The sequence below is a fragment of the Anomaloglossus baeobatrachus genome, chromosome 1, assembly GCF_048569485.1.
Source record: "Anomaloglossus baeobatrachus isolate aAnoBae1 chromosome 1, aAnoBae1.hap1, whole genome shotgun sequence".
Classification (NCBI taxonomy): domain Eukaryota; kingdom Metazoa; phylum Chordata; class Amphibia; order Anura; family Aromobatidae; genus Anomaloglossus; species Anomaloglossus baeobatrachus.
Genome location: NC_134353.1, coordinates 228,408,346 through 228,428,157, shown reverse-complemented (window position 1 = coordinate 228,428,157; position 19,812 = coordinate 228,408,346).

Sequence of the window (19,812 nt, the reverse complement as noted above, 5' to 3'; positions counted from 1 at the left end):
TCAATGAACTGTAGCTTCCCACAGCCAGCAGTACTCATGCAGCCCCAAACCATGATACTTGTTAGGGCCAGGTGGACGGGCAGACCCAGGAGGTGGATCCACTGGGCCGAACACCTTAATGAAGGCAAGGGGTCCGGTAGCCGGAGCACTACGGGTAGCAGGACAGTCCGTGCAAAAGAGTGGAATGGAGAAGTCCCTGGGACCACGGAGTCACTGATGGTAGTCCGGGTGACGGAGCTCAGGTTCGGAGGCCGAGATGTTGTCAGGCAGAGTCCGGAACCGATGGAGCGAGAGGACGGGTCACCACAGGGATCAGAGATGGTACGGACTGACGGGATGGCAGATAGTCAGCGTTCGGGGTTCGGGAATCGGCAGGACCGGATGGCGAGGCAGGAGCGGCTCTAGAAGAGAGATAGGTAAGTATATCACAGAGACACAAGGAGACCTGACTCCTAGCTTAGGAAACACGAAGAACAGGCCCCGCCCACTTGGACATTAAACCCCTTTATACCCTGTACCTGTGTGTTCAATTTCCTGTCAGTGGACGCTGGCCCTTTAAGAGAGGGTCAATGACCGCGCGCGCACCCTAATGCGCATGTGCGAGGCCTGGGTGCAAGAAGCCAGGGCAGGGAGCGGTGTATAGGAAGCAGGGGAGCCGGCCTGGAGCAGGGCTGCCGACGGGCGCCGGGAGCCGGGACCGGGCCGCCTGGGGACAGCAGGTGATGGAGGCTGGAGACCGTGGAGCGGGGGATGTCTGACAGAGGAGTCGGGGAGCGAAGCAGGGAAGCCGGGGAGCGTGGCAGGTGAGCCGGGGAGCGTGGCAGGTGAGCCGGGGAGCAGAGCAGGGGACCCGGAGAGCGTGACAATACTCCCACCACCTTGCTTGACTGTAGGCAAGACAAACTTGTTTTTGTACTCCTCAGCTGGTTGCTGCCACATACGCTTGACACCATCTGATCCAAAAAATGTTATCTTGGTTTCATCAGACATGTTTCCCATAATCCATGATTTAGTCTGGTAGTCTTCAGCAAACTGTTTGCAGGCTTTTTTGTGCATCATCTTTTGAAGAAGCTTCCTTCTGGGATGACAGTATAATGCTCAATGCTGAATAGGACAGCAAGCAGGAGTGGATCCACTGGACCACAGGGGGTACTCAGGCTTACCCTTTCATGAAAGGGACTTAACTTATCGCCTGCTGTGAAGCAGACACCAGGTGCCACTCCTAGGGTAGTAACCAGGACTGTGGCAGTTGAGCGGAGCTAGGTAACACCAGGACAAGTACTGGCAGGACTGGCAGGGCAGAAATAGGACAGGCACTGGCAGGATAAACAGGGGAGAGACAGAAGACACAGTCTGGACAGGAACAAGTAGGACAGGTACTGGCAGAACAGATACAAGCAGGTACAGAACTTCCGGCATGGGTCACCAGGCTCAGGTCTCCGGGCATGGGACATTAGGCACAAGACATCAGAGACAGGTGCAGCCAGGACAGGACATTTGGAGGAACTCCTGTCATCAGGATACAGATCATCAAGCACGGAACTCCGGTCATCAGGGTCCTGATCATCAGGCATGGATGACCAGGCACGGTACATCAGACATGGGACATTGGACACAGATGCAACCAGGACAGCTGAAGCAGACAAGGTGACAAGATTCAGGCTGGTATGGACACAGGTGCAGGATACAGACTGGCATCAGGAAACAGACAGGACAGGTCCAGGGAAACAGAAAGGAAAGACACAGCAAACTCAAAACTGGCAGGATGCAGGACCTGCCATCAGAAGATTGAGCCTTAAATATCTGATGCTTTCCAATGATAGGCTAGGGACACCTTTGCAAGGTGCACATGTTTCATCTTAAAATGAGATGAAGTACACCCCCCCCCCCCCTAGGGTAGAGATTAGGAAACCGCTCGCAACAAGCGCAGAGCCTTAAGCCTAGATGGGAACTGAGGACCAACACACATGTGGGTGTCCGCTGGGGGATGAGCTGGGGACCGCACCACTCGGGGGTGGCAAAGCAGGAGTGCAGAGGACCATGCGACATGTGGGTGATCATGTGGGTGAGCAGAGAACCACGTAGCATGAGGATGGCCATGCAGGAGAAATCCCTGCTGGGGACATGAGGGTGCACGGATACCAGCACTATAACACAGCGGAGCGCCGGCGTACTTAGAGATAGCCATGTAGACCAATTGAATGAAGTGTGCAGCGTAGGGTCTGACCACTGACAGGCTGATCACCCCACTCCTTTAATCCTTTAACCTCTGCAGTAATGTTTGCAGCACTCATACGACTATTTTGAAAAGACAACTTCTGGATGTACTTAACTTCTGGTCGATCATGGTGATGATTGTTCTGAAAGGAACCTGTCTAGATAAACCAATGTATAGTTGTAGCCACCGTGCTGCAGCAGCTCAGTTTCAGAATGTTGGTAACCTTCTTACAGCTTAGGCCATATTTATATAGAGCAACAATTTTTTTTTTCATATTCTCAGAGAATTCTTTGCCACGAGGTGCCATCTTGATCTTCCAGTGACCAGTAAGAGAGATTGTGTAAGCGATAACAACAAATGTAACACACCTGAGACCTTGTAACACTAATGAGTCACATGACACCAGGGAGGGAAAATATGCAATGAACCACATTTCTAGTTACTGGTACATTTTAGTGCCTTCACAATATTGCCTGCTGAGGCAGGAAATAAATAATGTATCTTTTGTGTCAGGTGTCTGACAGGTGTCGGCATAGGGATGTGAAACATCTGTTTGAAATGGGAAGATTACATCAACCATGAGTGGGAAATCATGACGAGGTTGTGGTGGAAGGGTGAATAGGTGGGGTGTTGGGGGACTATGTGTGGGAAGCTCTGTTAGGCCTCTGCCACACTCACATGGAAATCACGCACATGCCGCGAGACATGTATTTTCCCTGCGTGTTGCGTGTGGTAAGTACGTGTCTCCGGTACGTGCAGGCCACGTGTGTTCTCCGTGTGCTATCCGCGATATCACACGGAGATCCGGTAATTTACATACTCACGTGGTCATCGCTGCTGTCCAGGGTTCTGATCTTCGGCTCCAACCCCGCCTACTCCCCGCTGATGCTGCTTCCGGCCGAGCGGAGGGGCGGAGATCAGCAGCCGTGACATCACACCCACCTCCTTAACACGCTCATAACGAGCAGCGGCCGGCAGCAACTGTTTGGATCGGAAGATTCTGCTGGGCAGAAGGAGGTGAGTATGTGGTTTTTTTATTTTAAAATAATGACACGTGTTTCTCCGGCGCGTGTCACACGGGACCGCATCCACACTACATCCGTGTGGTACGGGTGCAGGCCGTGTGACACCCGTGCTGCCAGAGAACACGTGGACATTTCAGCATGCGAAACACACGGTCACACGTACAGTCATATGAAAAAGTTTGGGCACCCCTATTAATGTTAACCTTTTTTCTTTATAACAATTTTGTTTTTTGCAACAGCTATTTCAGTTTCATATATCTAATAACTGATGGACTCAGTAATATTTCTGGATTGAAATGAGGTTTATTGTACTAACAGAAAATGTGCAATCTGCATTTAAACAAACTTTGACAGGTGCAAAAGTATGGGCACCCTTATACATTTTTTGATTTGAACACTCCTAACTACTTTTTACTGACTTACTGAAGCACTAAATTAGTTTTCTAACCTCATTGAGCCTTGAACTTCACAGGCAGGTGTATCCAATCATGAGAAAAGGTATTTAAGGTGGCCACTTGCAAGTTGTTCTCCTATTTGAATCTCCTATGAAGAGTGGCATCATAGGATCCTCAAAACAACTCTCAAATGATCAGAAAACAAAGATTATTCAACATAGTTGTTCAGGGGAAGGATACAAAAAGTTGTCTCAGAGATTTAAACTGTCAGTTTCCACTGTGAGGAACATAGTAAGGAAATGGAAGAACACAGGTAGAGTTCTTGTTAAGCCCAGAAGTGGCAAAGAAAGGCAGAGAAGAAGAATGGTGAGAACAGTCAAGGACAATCCACAGACCACCTCCAAAGACCTGCAGCATCATCTTGCTGCAGATGGTGTCACTGTGCATCGGTCAACAATACAGAGCACTTTGCTCAAGGAGTAGCTGTATGGGAGAGTGATGCGAAAGAAGCCATTTCTGCAAGCACACCACAAACAGAGTCGCCTGAGGTATGCAAAAGCACATTTGGACAAGCCAGTTACAATTTGGAAGAAGGTCCTGTGGATTGATGAAACAAAGATTGAGTTGTTTGGTCATACAAAAAGGCGTTATGCATGGAGGCAAAAAAACACGGCATTCCAAGAAAAGCACTTGCTACCCACAGTAAAATTTGGTAGAGGTTTCATCATGCTTTGGGGCTGTGTGGCCAATGCCGGCACCGGGAATCTTGTTAAAGTTGAGGGTCGCATGGATTCAACTCAGTATCAGGACATTCTTGACAATAATGTGCAAGAATCATTGACGAAGTTGAAGTTACGCAGGGGATGGATATTTCGGCAAGACAATGATCCAAAACACCGCTCCAAATCTACTCAGGCATTCATGCAGAGGAACAATTACAATGTTCTGGAATAGCCATCCCAGTCCCCAGACCTGAATATCATTGAACATCTGTGGGATGATTTGAAGCGTGCTGTCCATGCTCGGCGACCATCAAATTTAACTGAACTGGAATTGTTTTGTAAACAGGAATGGTCAAATATACCTTCATCTAGGATCCAGGAACTCATTAAAAGCTACAGGAAGCGACTAGAGGCTGTTATTTTTGCAAAAGGAGGATCTACAAAATATAAATGTCACTTTTATGTTGAGGTGCTCATACTTTTGCACCTGTCAAATTTTGTTTAAATGCGGATTGCACATTTTCTGTTAGTACAATAAACCTCATTTCAATCCAGAAATATTACTGAGTCCATCAGTTATTAGATATATGAAGCTGAAATAGCTCTTGCAAAAACCAAAATTGTTATAAAGAAAAAAGATTAACATTAATAGGGGTGCCCAAACTTTTTCATATGATTGTAAGTACGGAACGGACACACGTTCCGTTCCGAAATACTTACGTGTGTCCAAACAATTATGAAATCATATGTCCACGTGTGTACGTGCCTCCAGTACGTGAAAGAACTGCCAAACACGTACCGGAGGCACGAACGTGTGACAGAGGCCTTAGTCAAAGCTCTTGTGAGGAAACACCGGATCATCCTATCACAAGAGAAATGAGAACAATTGCCATTACTGGACAGCCTACTCCACTAGTTTTCTTTAGCAGCCACACATCATTTCAACTTCAAAATAAGGCTGATATACAGCATGTGTTAGAGTGGATGGTAAACAGTGTATCAAGTAGCCTCTCCTTCTCTTCGTATACTACACACACACACACACACACACACACACACACACAGTGCATTCCTCAGAGGTAACACCTCAATTTATCTGATATGCAAAGACACTATGGAGAAATGGGGGGGAGGGGCAATTTATGCCACTACCCTGCTGTCTTACTGTCTGCCTGAAATTTTTTCAAATCTCAAGACTTCAAGATGGGTCTCCAAGTTGTGTCTTGTCTGTAGTGCCAGGGTTCTGAGTGCAAGAGGCCTAAGCCTATCACTCATGCATCTCTTGATTTTTAAAATAAAAATGCCAGGCCACATCCTGTGTGTAAGTCAACACAATCAGGCAGAGCTTAAATTCATGTGTATTGGGGAACGCAGTCACACAACTGCAGAGTTGTGGACCACTATCCAGGCCTAGTTTGATCAATGGCTGTCTCCTCTGAACCTGGAGCAAGGAAAGACCATGTTTGATAATGGTGCATACTTGGTGGTGACACTACACATGGGTTACATCACATGTACATGGCATGGTTCATGTGCTCAACCTGGTTGTACAGACATTTCTAGGGTACTAGTTTTGGCTGGATGTGCTGCTGCAGAAGGCACAGTCGTTGTGTGCTCACTTTTTAAAATGGAAATGCCAAGGCTCCCTCCTATGTGTTGCATGAACCATACCTCCCTGCTGTGCAGACACACTATGGGAAAATGATGGGGAAGGGGCAATTAATGCTACTGTCCAGCTGTCTGCCTGAAATTTTTGTTAAATTTCAAGACTCCAAGGCGGGTCTCCAAGTTGTGTTTTGTCTGTACTGGCAGGGGTATGAGCGCACCAGCCCAACATCTGTCTCTTATCCATCTCTGTATTTCTTATGGCAAAAGTCTAGGAAGCTAATGGCTATGCCAAAACAGGGGGCTGCACTGTAAAATGTATTTTTGTTGTTTTGGAAGCTTTTTGACCCCTCCCCAAAGGTGTTTTCTCTGGCTTAGGTTTGGCTTCCCATTGAATCCACTAAGGTTCGAAAGGTTTGTTGAACGGTGTGACAATCAGTTTGATGAACGTAGTGTTTGTTCGGTAAGGCTTGGAAAACCAAACTTTGAAAGGTTCATTCATTTCTAGTTATTAGCATTTGGAGACAAGACTGGCTCCTGTTAAAGGGAATCTGAGAGCAGCATAACGTAGGGTCAGAAATCCTGATTCCGGCGATGTGTCACTTACTGGGCTGCCTATTGTAGTTTTGATAGCTTCACTGTTTAGTCAGCTGTAGATTATCATTAGAGGACTACTTGGCGTGCTGTCAGATAGTCCAGCATATTCATGAGCTCTGTATAACTGCTAAATCTGCAGCAGAGAAAACATTGATTTTATCAAAATGACAGCAAACAGATGAGAAAGCCATGGACCCCATAGGGGGGAGGGGCGACATGACCAGAGGGAAGGGAGGGAGTGAGGGGTTAATAAAGTGAATTAAAGGGCATTATGGGCCCTTATAGGGGATTGGTGGAATAGGGTCACTGTAGGGTGGGGAGGGGGCTAGTATATAAACTATAGGGGAGGGGTCTTACCTTCCTTGTGACTCCGGACAGCAAAGGATTCCGACCTGACCAACGGCATGGCGGACCTCCAGGAACGGGACAGGATGATCCGATCAGCGATGGCGGGGAACGGGGCCCAGGCAGTGCAGTCCCACTTCAGGGCTGCCTGTGTTTCCCCGTCAGCACCTGCCCCTTGTCCCCCCCTCGGCCGCGGGCGGCGTTCCAGGCCCACCCCCCATCAGGTATTCCCCGGGTGCAGGGGGGGCAAGGAGGCCCAGTGAGAGCCCCCCTCGGGACCCTCCGCGGCGGGGCGGGCAGCGGCTGCTTCCAGCGTCTGCCCCGGCCGCAGGGAGGAATCTCCGGCGAGGCCGCGGCGGCCGCAAAGGGGGCGTGGCCAGCCCGGGGCCTTTTTCTGTTGTCGGGCCTCGGGCTGGAGTGAGGAGCCCAGCGTCGTCTCCCGGCCGGGAGCGAGCCCGGCGACGATCTGAGGCCAGCGGCGGCCTGGACGGAGGCGGGCCCGGCCTAGGGCCTACTTCCCGTCCCAGGCCTCGGGCTCAATTTAACAGGCCAGCGGCAGCCCGGGACCGGGGGCGTGCCCAGCGGAGATTGGAGACTTCGAGAGGGGGCGTGCCCAGCCTGGGGCCTGCTCCTGGTGATGGGCACCCTGCGGTGGGACACGGCCCTGCGGCAGCTTCCAACTGGGAGCGGGCCCAGCAGTCGAATGAGGCCAGCCGTACCCCCCGTGGGTGGCGGGAGGGCTGGGCGCAGGCAGCCAGTGGGGGGACCGGTGTGTGCAGGTGGCACCTGGATACCCGTGAGGCTGCGGGGAGCGGGGGGGGATGGCAGGAGCCCTGCGGTTCCCGCCAGGTCCCTCAGGTCATCAGTACTGCGCCCGGCAGCAGCGGTCTCCCCCTCCCGGGGAGGACCCAGCGGGAAGCCACGGTTGGGGCCCCTGGAGGGCTGGAGGCGACGGTGGGGAGCCCCCTGAGCTCAGGGAGAGGCTCCTCCAGGAAGAGGATTCGGTCTCGCGGGCTGTCGCCGCATAGGAAGAGACGGATGCCCACCGCCAGTGCCCACGCGGCGGCCCGGGAGGGCGGCCGTGGTGGAGGGGATGCATCGGCTGCGTCCTCTGGAGCTGGAACAGTGGAGGACGACTACAGCGAGGAAGAAGAGGGAGCCCTCAGGTCGGGGGACAAATCTGACAAGCAGATGGCGGAGGACGTCGCGGTACCTTTTTCCATTTCTGCGCCACGGTCGGGTGAGCTAGCTGTGGATTCGGCATTGCTTGAGGCGCGGGATGCTAGTTTTGGGGAGGTGGCTGCGGGCACGGCAGCGCCAGGGGGGGTCAGCATTGCTTAGTCAGTTGCTGGGCTTGTTGCAGGGGTTAGCGCGCGCGCCGGCGGCAGCAGCGGCCTGGACGGGTCGGCAGTGGATGGCGCAGCGTCGGTCAGCAGCGAGGCGGCGCCGGTAGGGACGGGTGCGGTTGGTGGAGTAGTGGAGCCCGCGGGTAAAACAGCGGTAGAAAAGGAGAAGGAAAAGGAGGATGAGGTGGTGCGTTTGGATGATAGGGCCAAGTTTACGTGTGTTTGAGGGACCGTTAGGGGCTCACCTCAAGAAAGAGGTGAGGGACAAGATTTGGAAGGGGGAGTATGTGGAGATATTTTCCCTGCTACCCCTGGAAAAATTTAATCTGGACAGGGTGAAGCCGAGCGACTCCAAGAAGGAAAGGGAAGAGGAACAGAAATGCCGTTATAGGCTCATTCCTCGTTCCTTTTTCCAATTGGCTGCAGACGTTCACAATTTTGGCAAGTGTAATAGGGGAAAAGGAGCCGGAGCACTGCTCGGCTCTGTTTGGTTATCTGGATGCAATTGGGGAGGCGTATCGCACGTACAGGGGCTTGTCATGGCTGCAGTATGATGAGCAGTTTAGGCAGCGGAAGGCGTTGCGGCCCGGCATGCGGTGGGACCATAAGGACATTTCCTTATGGATGCGTTTAATGGCGGCCCCGAGCCAGCCCTTTCGTGGCGGCGCCGGGGGGAACGGGAGCCGGGCCCTCGGGTACCCAGAAAAAGGGATTGTGCTGGCAAGTTAACGACGGCCAGTGCAAATTTGGTGCAGCATGCAGGTTCGAGCATGAGTGCTCCGGCTGCGGGGGGGGGGGACATACTTTTTTCCAAATGTTTTTTAAAAAAAGGGAAAGGCAAGGCTGGGGACGGGTTTGGTAAAAGGGAGGACGCCAGTGAAAATAGGGGCGATGGCGCCGTTTTTAAATAGGTATCCAGACGGGGCAGCGGCGTCAATTTTTGCGGTTTGGTTTTTATACGGTTTTCAGATTCCGTCGGCGTTTGAGGCATTGCCTCCGGTTTGTCGTACTTTACGGTCAGCGAGGGACCACCCTATGGTTGTGGGTGGGAAGTTGGGGAAAGAGGTTGAGTTGGGCAGGATGGGGGGTCCATTTGAGAGCCCGCCGTGCAGTAATCTGGTGGTGTCCCCATTGGGGGTGGTGCCAAAGAAGGAGCCGAATAAATTTCGGCTCATCCATCATCTTTCATTTCCGGAGGGGTCGTCAGTGAATGATGGCATCGCGCCAGAATTGTCGGCAGTGTACTACGTCTCGTTTGACAAAACGCTGGACTTGGTACGGGCGGCGGGACGCGGTGCATTGATGGCAAAGGTGGATGTAGAATCGGCGTTTCGTTTGCTGCCGGTGCATCTGGAGAGCCAGCACCTTCTGGGTTGCTGGTGGGGTGATAAGTTTATGTTGATCATTGTTTGCCTATGGGCTGTTCAATTTCTTGTTTGTATTTTGAGGCGTTTAGTTCCTTTGTTGAGTGGGTGATGCGGGACGTGTCTGGCTTGTCCTCCATTATCCACTATCTAGATGATTTTCTTGGTGTCGGTCCGGCGGGATCCATGGTTTGCGCTGGCTCGTTGTTCACCTTACAGAGAGTGACGGATAGCTTTGGGATCCCTTTGGCACAGGATAAATCGGAGGGGCCGGCACCGGTTATGCGTTTTTTTGGGGATTGAGATTGACTCTTTGGCTATGGAATGCAGGCTGCCGGAGGGGAAGATGGTGGACTTGTGGTGCGCGATAGCAGCAATGCTGGCAGCACGGAAAGTGCGGCTGAAGGTGGTGCAGTATTTGCTCAGGAAGTTATACTTTGCGTGCAGGATTATGCCAATGGGGCGGGTGTTCGCCAGGATTTTGGCTGCAGCTATGGCAGGCGTACGGTCCCCGGCGCACTTTGTGCGGGTCACGCGGGAGATCAAGGAGGATTTTCTGGTTTGGGATGTTTTGTTGCAACGTTTTAACGGCCGAGCCTTGTGGTTGAAGAAGGTGGTGCCCAATGGTGCGCTGGAACTGTACAGGGACGCGGCCGGGTCGGCGGGTTTCGTCGCCCTTTTTTTTAGGGCTATTGGTACGTTGGGAGGTGGCCTGAGGAATGGCGGCAGGTTGGTCTGGTAAGGAATCTGGCCTTGCTTTAGTTATTTCCGATCGTGGTGGCGGTGGAATTGTGGGGGTCGCAATTTTTCGGGACGTAAAGTGTGCTATCACTGCGATAATCAGGCGGTTGTGCATGCGATAAACAGCTTATCAGCAAAGTCCGGACCGGTAGTGGCTTATCTGCGGCATTTGGTGCTCAAGTGTTTACTGTAATACATTCATGTGGTTGCGAAACATGTGGCGGGGGTTGATAACGGGATGGCGGACGCTTTATCTCATTTTCAGTTCCACAGGTTGCGGGAGTTAATGCCGGGGGCGGACGAGATCGGAGCGGTGTGTCCAAAGGACTTGTGGAGCCTGGTGAGGCATTGATTGCGGGTTTAATTAGGAATTCGGTGACCGAGGTGACTTGGTGCCGTTATGCTAAAGTGTGGGTTGAGTGGCAGGAGATGCTGGGAGTTATGTTTGGTGATGGGCGAGCAAATTACTTGTTGGCGCTACTGGCATTGGTGAGCGAGGATTTCAGGGCTGGTAAGTCAGCATCAGCAATGATACTTAGGGTGGCGGCTGTGGCCTTTTGGTTGAAGGTCAGGGGTGAGTGGGGCGTGTCGCGGGATTTCGGGTGCGGCAGGCCTTGAAGGGTTTTCGTAAAGGGGCGAAGGAGCGGGACACTAGGCGGCCCATTTCTTTGGTTTTGTTACGGCGATTGGTGGATGGTTTGCGGGAAATTTGTGTCTCAGTTTATGAGAGGGTGCTTTTGAAACGGCTTTTGTGTTAGCCTTTTTTGGGGCGTTGGTGAGCCCTTCCAGGTTCAGGGGGGGTGGTCTGATGTCCGAGGTTGTGGCAGTGGTGGGACGGAGAGTAGAGTGTCAGCTTAAGCGGTCCAAAACAGACCAGATGGGTCGAGGCAGGTTGGTTGTGATGTACGCGGTGCAAGGGGATGAGTTGTGCCCGGTGCAGATGGTGAGGAAGTTTTGCGGCCTGGGGGCGGTCTTCCGGGCCCGCTGTTACGGCACGTGGATGGGTCTTGGTTGTCTCGTTACCAGTTTGTGGCCGTACTGAGGAGTTGTTTGCGCTGTGCGGGGGAATGCCCGGGAGATTACGGGTCTCATTCCTTCAGGATCGGGGCGGCTGCGGAGGCTTCGCGTTGGGGCCTGGGTGATGACATGGTGAGACGAATCGGTTGGTGGGAGTCTTATCGTTTTCGGGGTTATGTGCGCCCACAGTTGTTGTCCCAGTGAGGGCTTTATAGAGTTGTTGGTTGTGGCTTTGTCGGGGTTCCTTGCTGCAAATTGGAGTTGGTGGGGTTTTTTGTTTATTAAAGTTGTTTCTTTGGTTGTAGGAATCTGCCTGATATGGATTCTGGGGCACTCCTTCGTGTTCTGGGGGGCCCGTCGGGCCGACGCTCGCCCGAATGGTCGGCAGTTGGGTGTGGAAAGATCGCTTGCGTTGGTCAAGTGGTTCGGTGTGCGGGGCATGGAATGGAGCAGGGTCGTGCCGGAGTTTGAATACTATTGCAGGGTGGATAGACCTCCGAACGTGTTGGTTTTTGCACGTGGGGGGGAAATGACTTGGGAGCGCGGGCATCACGTGATTTGATCAGGGACATCAAGATGGATCTATTGCGTTTATGGACCAGGTATCCGGGTTTGATAGTGGTATGGTCGGATATTGTGGCCACATTGGTGTGGAGGGGGGCACGGTCAGTTGAGAAGCTTAATCGCGCCCGGGCTCAAGTGAACAGGGTGGTTGCGCGTTTCGTGCGGAGAAACGGCGGTATTGTAGTGCGACATGCGGATCTGCAGTCGCCGAAGTGGCAGTTTCGGAGGGGTGATGGGGTTCACCTTAATGAGATTGGTTCTGATCTATGGGCCTTGGGTTTGCGTGATGGTGGAGCAAGCCTTGGGTGTGTGGCGGGTCCAGGCCACGTAAGGTGTCACGTGTCCTGTCCTGTGGCGGGGTAGGTCTGGTCCAGAGGCGGTTGTAAGGGATTGGTGGCTGGACTGAGAGGCACTGTCTTGGTATGGTGTCTCCGGGTTCCGGTAAATTGCAGGCACGGGGTTCTGCAAAGTTTGGGGGGTATTAATCCACGGGGTGATTAATACCTCATCTCTGGGTCGGAGTGTTGCGGCCAGGGATATTGGTGGAGGAAGTGGTTTCTGGACCGGGCCTACATGGGGTTGCATGTACAGTTATTATTTATGTGTTACCTATTATTTGTTTGGGGTCGCCCGTTGGACGGCACCCCCTTGTGTTAGAATGTTAATAATAGGTAATAAAGGCTGCTGTGGCCAATTTGTTTAACCAAGTCGCATGCAGTCGGTGTGTTATTTATTAGGTTAAGTTGGGTATACTAACCATCACGACCGGAGAATCCTTCCTCAGTGGTCAAGAAAGCCATGGACCCCATAGGGGGGAGGGGCGACATGACCAGAGGGAAGGGAGGGAGTGAGGGGTTAATAAAGTGAATTAAAGGGCATTATGGGCCCTTATAGGGGATTGGTGGAATAGGGTCACTGTAGGGTGGGGAGGGGGCTAGTATATAAACTATAGGGGAGGGGTCTTACCTTCCTTGTGACTCCGGACAGCAAAGGATTCCCGCCCACCCGCCCTTGTGTTTTGCGAGTTCGTTTTGGCTATGTATTTTTTTAAAAAAAAAAAAAGAAAGAAAACAAAATGAGAAAATGGAATGATGCAGTTTAAAAAAAAATAAAAGTTATACAGGTTAAAAAGAGTCGTATGTTCTGTCGCAGCAGCGGGGGTAGGTCTGGTCCAGAGGCGGTTGTAAGGGATTGGTGGCTGGATTGAGAGACACTGTCTTGGTATGGTGTCTCCGGGTTCCGGTAAATTGCAGGCACGGGGTTCTGCAAAGTTTGGGGGGTATTAATCCACGGGGTGATTAATACCTCATCTCTTGGTCGGAGTGTTGCGGCCAGGGATATTGGTGGAGGAAGTGGTTTCTGGACCGGGCCCACATGGGGTTGCATGTACAGTTATTATTTATGTGTTACCTATTATTTGTTTGGGGTCGCCCGTTGGACGGCGCCCCCTTGTGTTAGAATGTTAATAATAGGTAATAAAGGCTGCTGTGGCCAATTTGTTTAACCAAGTCGCATGCAGTCGGTGTGTTATTTATTAGGTTAAGTTGGGTATACTAACCATCACGACCGGAGAATCCTTCCTCAGTGGTCAAGAAAGCCATGGACCCCATAGGGGGGAGGGGCGACATGACCAGAGGGAAGGGAGGGAGTGAGGGGTTAATAAAGTGAATTAAAGGGCATTATGGGCCCTTATAGGGGATTGGTGGAATAGGGTCACTGTAGGGTGGGGAGGGGCTAGTATATAAACTATAGGGGAGGGGTCTTACCTTCTTTGTGACTCCGGACAGCAAAGGATTCCCGCCCACCCGCCCTTGTGTTTTGCGAGTTCGTTTTGGCCATGCATTTTTTAAAAAAAAAAAAAAAGAAAACAAAATGAGAAAATGGAATGATGCAGTTTAAAAAAAAATAAAAGGAATACAGGTTAAAAAGAGTCGTATGTTCTGTCGCAGCAGCGGGGGTAGGTCTGGTCCAGAGGCGGTTGTAAGGGATTGGTGGCTGGATTGAGAGGCACTGTCTTGGTATGGTGTCTCCGGGTTCCGGTAAATTGCAGGCACGGGGTTCTGCAAAGTTTGGGGGGTATTAATCCACGGGGTGATTAATACCTCATCTCTGGGTCGGAGTGTTGCGGCCAGGGATATTGGTGGAGGAAGTGGTTTCTGGACCGGGCCTACATGGGGTTACATGTACAGTTATTATTTATGTGTTACCTATTATTTGTTTGGGGTCGCCCGTTGGACGGCGCCCCCTTGTGTTAGAATGTTAATAATAGGTAATAAAGGCTGCTGTGGCCAATTTGTTTAACCAAGTCGCATGCAGTCGGTGTGTTATTTATTAGGTTAAGTTGGGTATACTAACCATCACGACCGGAGAATCCTTCCTCAGTGGTCAAGTAAGTGACACATCGCTGTAATCAGAGTCTCTGTCTCCACATTATGCTGCTCTCACATGGGTGAGAAAAAACCTGTTGACAGATTCCCTTTAAGGTAGCCATATCCATTGTACTAAAGCTGTCCACACTTTCCAATGCGTATCAATTGTTTGGTTGACATTTTAAGAGATAAAGGATGAGGCATGTTAAATTTCAACTTAAGTTGTCACATTTTTTTGTTCTTAAGGTAGATAATCCATAACTAGAATTTTCTACATCATAACCTCCTCATTACTCAGAATTCAGAGTGCTCGGCCATCCGGAGTGTGAATGCTTATACTGGAGTTGGCTGAGTGAGCAATGCTTGTAGAAAGTTATTAAAAGTGTTGGCTAAGGCTGGTTTCACACTACGTCTTTTTAACATCCGTTGAAAACGTTTTTTTAACGGAAGTACGGATCCTGTGCAAATCCGTTTTCATATCAATGCATTTTCAATGGACTCGCGTCCACCTGCGTTTGCGTGCGTTTGCGTCCGTTAGACGCAGGATCCGTCCTTTTGCGTTATTTTAACATGTTTCAAAAACGCAACATGTAGCGTTTTTGAGCTCCGTCCAAATACTGCAAATTGCTGGATCCTGACTATAACGCACGCAAACGCAGGGGAACGCTGCATGCTGATAGACAGGATCCTGCTTTTGGACTGAGCATGCCCAGAATCAGTCTCTCTCTCTCTCTCTCTCTCTCTCTCTCTCTCTCTCTCTCTCTCTCTCTCTCTCTCTCTCTCTCTCTCTCTCTCTCTCCTCCTGCGTGCAGGCAGCCCAGCTCCGAGCAGCTGACTCGTAACCAAGATAAATATCGGGTATCCAAGGCCGATGTTTACCTTGGTTACCAGCGTCTGCAGCTGTCAGAAGCCTCCTCCCAGTCTAGTTACCCTCACTCCCGATCACATGACTCCAATGCCCGCCCCTAAACATCCAGTGCAGGATCCTGCAAAATAACATATGCGTTTGCATACGTTATTTGCTGTAAAAGCAGGATCCGTACTTCCGTTAAAAAAACGTTTTCAACGGATGTTAAAAAGACGTAGTGTGAAACCAGCCTTACTATAACTGTTACATTCTTACATCTGAGTTTCAATTTCAGTACAATTGTACAGCAGCTCAGTGCAGTAGGATGTATGACCTGTACGCTCAATGATATTGGCTCAAGGAACGACACTGATAAATAGGAATGTTATTCTGGTGGACTGGTCCAACATCAACTTTAGAGGAGTGACAGAAGCATTTGCCATCACCTCTGAACTGTGTTTAACTGTTTAAGAACTTCACATGTATTTATCTTTTGAAAGCATACCAACCCCATTTCAACAATACCTCCAGTTCAGAGAAGATGTCGATGAAGAAGAGAGCTCACACAGTGTTCAGCTTGAGCAGGGCCACTGTAGAGAAATCATGTTTTCCGTGTTGTTCTAGTAGTTAATCAATAGGTTACATACACTACTCAAGAAAAGATAGGGATATTTAGGTTTCAGATTAAATTATGAAAAACGTAAAAAGTTCACTCTACAGTGATATTTTCTCATCAAAGTAGGGCATTTCAGTAGAAGCATGCAATGGGGATTTCCTCATCTCAAACTATTTTTCTGAAACAAAAGCCAACAACAGTGGTGGGTATAACCCCCCAAAAATGTCAAAGTCTCAATAACTTGTCATGTGGCCTTGAGCATCAATTAAAGCTTGACAACGACATCGTGTGCTATTTACAAGCGGAGTTATTGTCTGCGGAGGCATCCCACTAGCTTTGAAGGGCGCCCTCAAGTCATTGAGGTTCTAGGGTACACAGTTACGAGCTCTATATGGCAACTCAGCTGATCCTGTTGGTTTTATATGGGAATTAGGTCTGGAGAAAGTGCAGGCCACTTTATATGAAGTACTCCAATCTCCAGCAGCTGTTCCCTAATTATGCAACCTTGATGAGCCCGAGCATTGTCATTCATCATGAGGATGAAGTTAGCGCTGTGTTGTTCATGCAGAGGCACAATGACTGGATTAATTATGTTATTCAAGTAGTAGGGGCTTGTTACTGTACAATCCACAAAGTGTAGGACTGTTCTGTATTAACTAGACAGACCTGCCCACGCTCTACTTGACATCTCCAACATGGCTGGAGGCCATCATTTCTGCTCAGCGTGAATAGACTTTTATCAGTAAATATCATTAAGGCCCACTGGTCCCTTGTCCAGCAAGACCATGATGCCTGTGCCTGGTAGTGTTGTCAGGTACCCTTGAAGGTCGTCTAGCACACAGATCATGCTGAGGTACATGGTTTTGAATGGTCTGACATGACACTTGGGTGCTTCCCACCTCCCTTAAATGTGCCTGGAGTTGTGGAGCGTTCATCAACCAGTTCCGAAGGGCATTGTTCACAATGAAGCAGTCATCAGTGGGGAATGTGGTCAAACAATGTCCACTTCTATGTCTTTCTGTGACTCTTCCAGTCTCTCTGTATCTCTGTTGCAACCTCCTGATGACACTCTGTGACACTCTAAACTCAGTGGCCCTTCCGTCTAAAAACATTCTGTATGAATTCTCGCAATGGGTGAGGTTGTTAAACGTCGTGGCTCTCTTATTGCAAGGAATGAGGTGGTCCCCCATTCCTTGTCGGCCACGAGCCCTCCTGCTCAGCAGCACCAAAGGTCTGGGAGACTGCGCAGTCTGCAGGAGTTGCCTTCTCAGAGACACAGCAGAAGGGTGACACCTAGTGGTTCTCTCCTTGCAAGGAATGGAGCGGTCTCCCATCCCTTGCCTGCCACGAGCTCTCCTGCTCAGCATCACGGAGGCTCTGGGAGGTTGCGCAGTGTGCAAAGAATAGATGCTCAGGGAAGCAGCAAGACTTCCCATGTCTCTGCACATTGTGAAACCGGGGATCCCGCCTTTATGACCCAGAGGCAGGAAGATGAGCATGTGCTCCACGTGACCTCTTCTGATTCGCTCACTGATATCACACGGCCCCATGATGAGGCTGGTGATGTGCTGAATCCTGACTGGCTGGGCCAGGACGTCACGAACCCTGATTGGGTCACGCCCGTCTCACGCCCGCCCTTGGGTGGAGCTACACCTCCTTAAAAGCTCCCCCTGCCATCATGGCGGTGCGCGACCGTCCTTCTATGTTTGGATGTCTGGCAGCGTGCTGCCACGCCACTGCTTAGGCATTATTGTCTTTTGTGGGCTTTGCCCTTGCTGCTCAGGCAGCACCTAGTTTGCAGGTCTTGCCCCTGCCTTGCTGCTTAGGCAGTACCTTGTTTGCAGGCCGTGTTCCTGCCTTGCTGCTCCGGCAGTATCCCCTTCAACAGGCCGTGTTCCTGTCCCAGGTGAGCTCCTCAAGTCTCCACCGGACTCACCTGGTTATTGAAAGCACACGTGCGTGGGCACCTCTGTGCTACCCTCGTGCCATATTCCTGTGACTCCCGCTGGCACACGTGTGTAGGCACCTCTGTGCGTCCCCGTGCAACAGGTACACCGTACGAGAAGCCCCGAGCCATACAACCCTCACGGGTTAGGGCGGACCGGTGTACATAGATCGTCTGTGACGTTCCAGACGATCACTAGCAGCAACCCGCTCACTATTTCCTGACCATAGCAGCGGTCCCTTACACCGCACAGTGGACCTTGACCAGCGGAAGCTATCCATTTCCCATCTTGGCACGCTTCCCCGGGTCCCCCTCGTAACAGAGGTACTGTTGAACAATTGTCAGTGTGACGCCCTGAACACCCCAGGGGTCACAGGTCATTACCCTCACCACATACACCCCTACCCCAGTAAGGTACCACCAGTCAACCAAAAGACCTGATTGCCTCCCTCAGAGTCAGACAGGCACACCAGGTGGGCGGAGTCAGACGTATAGACACGCCCTCCGAGGAGTCTGCTGGCCTGAGGCAGGAAAACACGGGAGTTCAAGTTTAAGTTTGGAAGAGAGAGGATCTCGGTTCTGTGTGGGGCCTGGGTTGGAGCCTAGGACCCCAGATCAGTCAGGCAGGCAGATGGTAGTGGCCGCCTGCAGGAGACCGGGAATACGACCGGCGGAACCGTAAGGGACCGGGACAGGGTAGTGGCCCCCCGGAACCAAACCGGGGAGCTAACTGGATACCGGAGCACTAGGCAGGATACTCGGACCCCGAACTAGGCTATAAGCCACCACCATAGTCAAATCAACTGATTGCGGTCTGGACCTCAGGGGTTCATTCCCACCTAAGTCCCAATTGAAGGCAACAGCCCAACCTGTCCGGATAGGAGCCACCGCCAGAGGCCAGAGATCCAAGGCGCCAGCGTCTGCAGGCAAACGGGCTCCTACGACACATATACGCCGGGGAGCAGGCTACTAGCGCCCAGGCACAGTAGCCAAGATCACATACAGGTGCAGGAGAAAGGCGGACATTACCAACCTATCTGGAGAAACTGCAGCCGGCTGCGGGCCCCGTTCGTCACCACGTTTGGTTTACCAGTGACTCTGTGTGGTTTAATCGTGAGTACACCAGTGCCCTCGAGCATCGCACCGCACCGCAACCCTGCGCCCTTCAACCTCACTATCGGGTCCCGGGACACACCGCCCCTACCCAGGGAGGGGTTAATACCAAGCTGTGCCACTACACCGCTCCCGGGAGCCCCTGTACCTTCACCGAAGCGGTGGTGTCCATCATCACCACAACCCGTGGGTGGCATCACGAACTGTACAACACAACCACCCCCCAACCCCCTGCGTGCACCGCCGCTACACCCCTTCCAGAGCGACGTGACCCCCGGGTCCGGAGGCGCTCGAGCCACCGACACACACGAGCCCGGACCCGAGCAACTCGGCGGTCGCAGCCGAGGCCGCGTGGCGGTACACATCAACTCTTCTGGCATCTACGATCAGGATAGAACCAGCCTACTTACCAGTAGAGGTGTGCCTTGTGATCCCCATCAACGGCATCCCGCTGAAAAATCTGAAGATCCGCCATCTTGGGCGCGAAAGTTTCCCGCTCGAGTCGTCTTCCCCGAGCAGTGAAGGCGCGAAAGTGCAGCCCCGTCCCCAAAGAGAGAAGTGCTGTAGAAAAACCAAGGGGGGCGGGCGAGGAGCTGACCTCATGTGATCCCGGGGATAAGAAGCAGGGAAGCCAGGACTCTACACCTGTCTTGTTCCTGGACCTCGAAGGTGCAGCGCCATGTCTACCCCGTCCGAGCAGCCCGAAGCCCTGGAACCCGCGCCCGGAACATCGGCGTGGCTGGAGGTCCAGACGATGCGGCTGTGTCGCTGCAGCCAAGCTGAAATGCGCCGCCTGATGGAACGATGGACGGCCGAGGTGGAGGAGCTAGTTATGGTCGCGTGGTTGTACGAAGTGGAGACTATTCTTGCAGAGCGGGTAGGTGACCCACGCCCCTATGTCCCTGAGGCACCGGCCGCTGCGGCTGAGGGACCCGGTCTACCCCGGCCCCTATACGGTCTCTTTCGGTGCCCGCGCCGCCCGC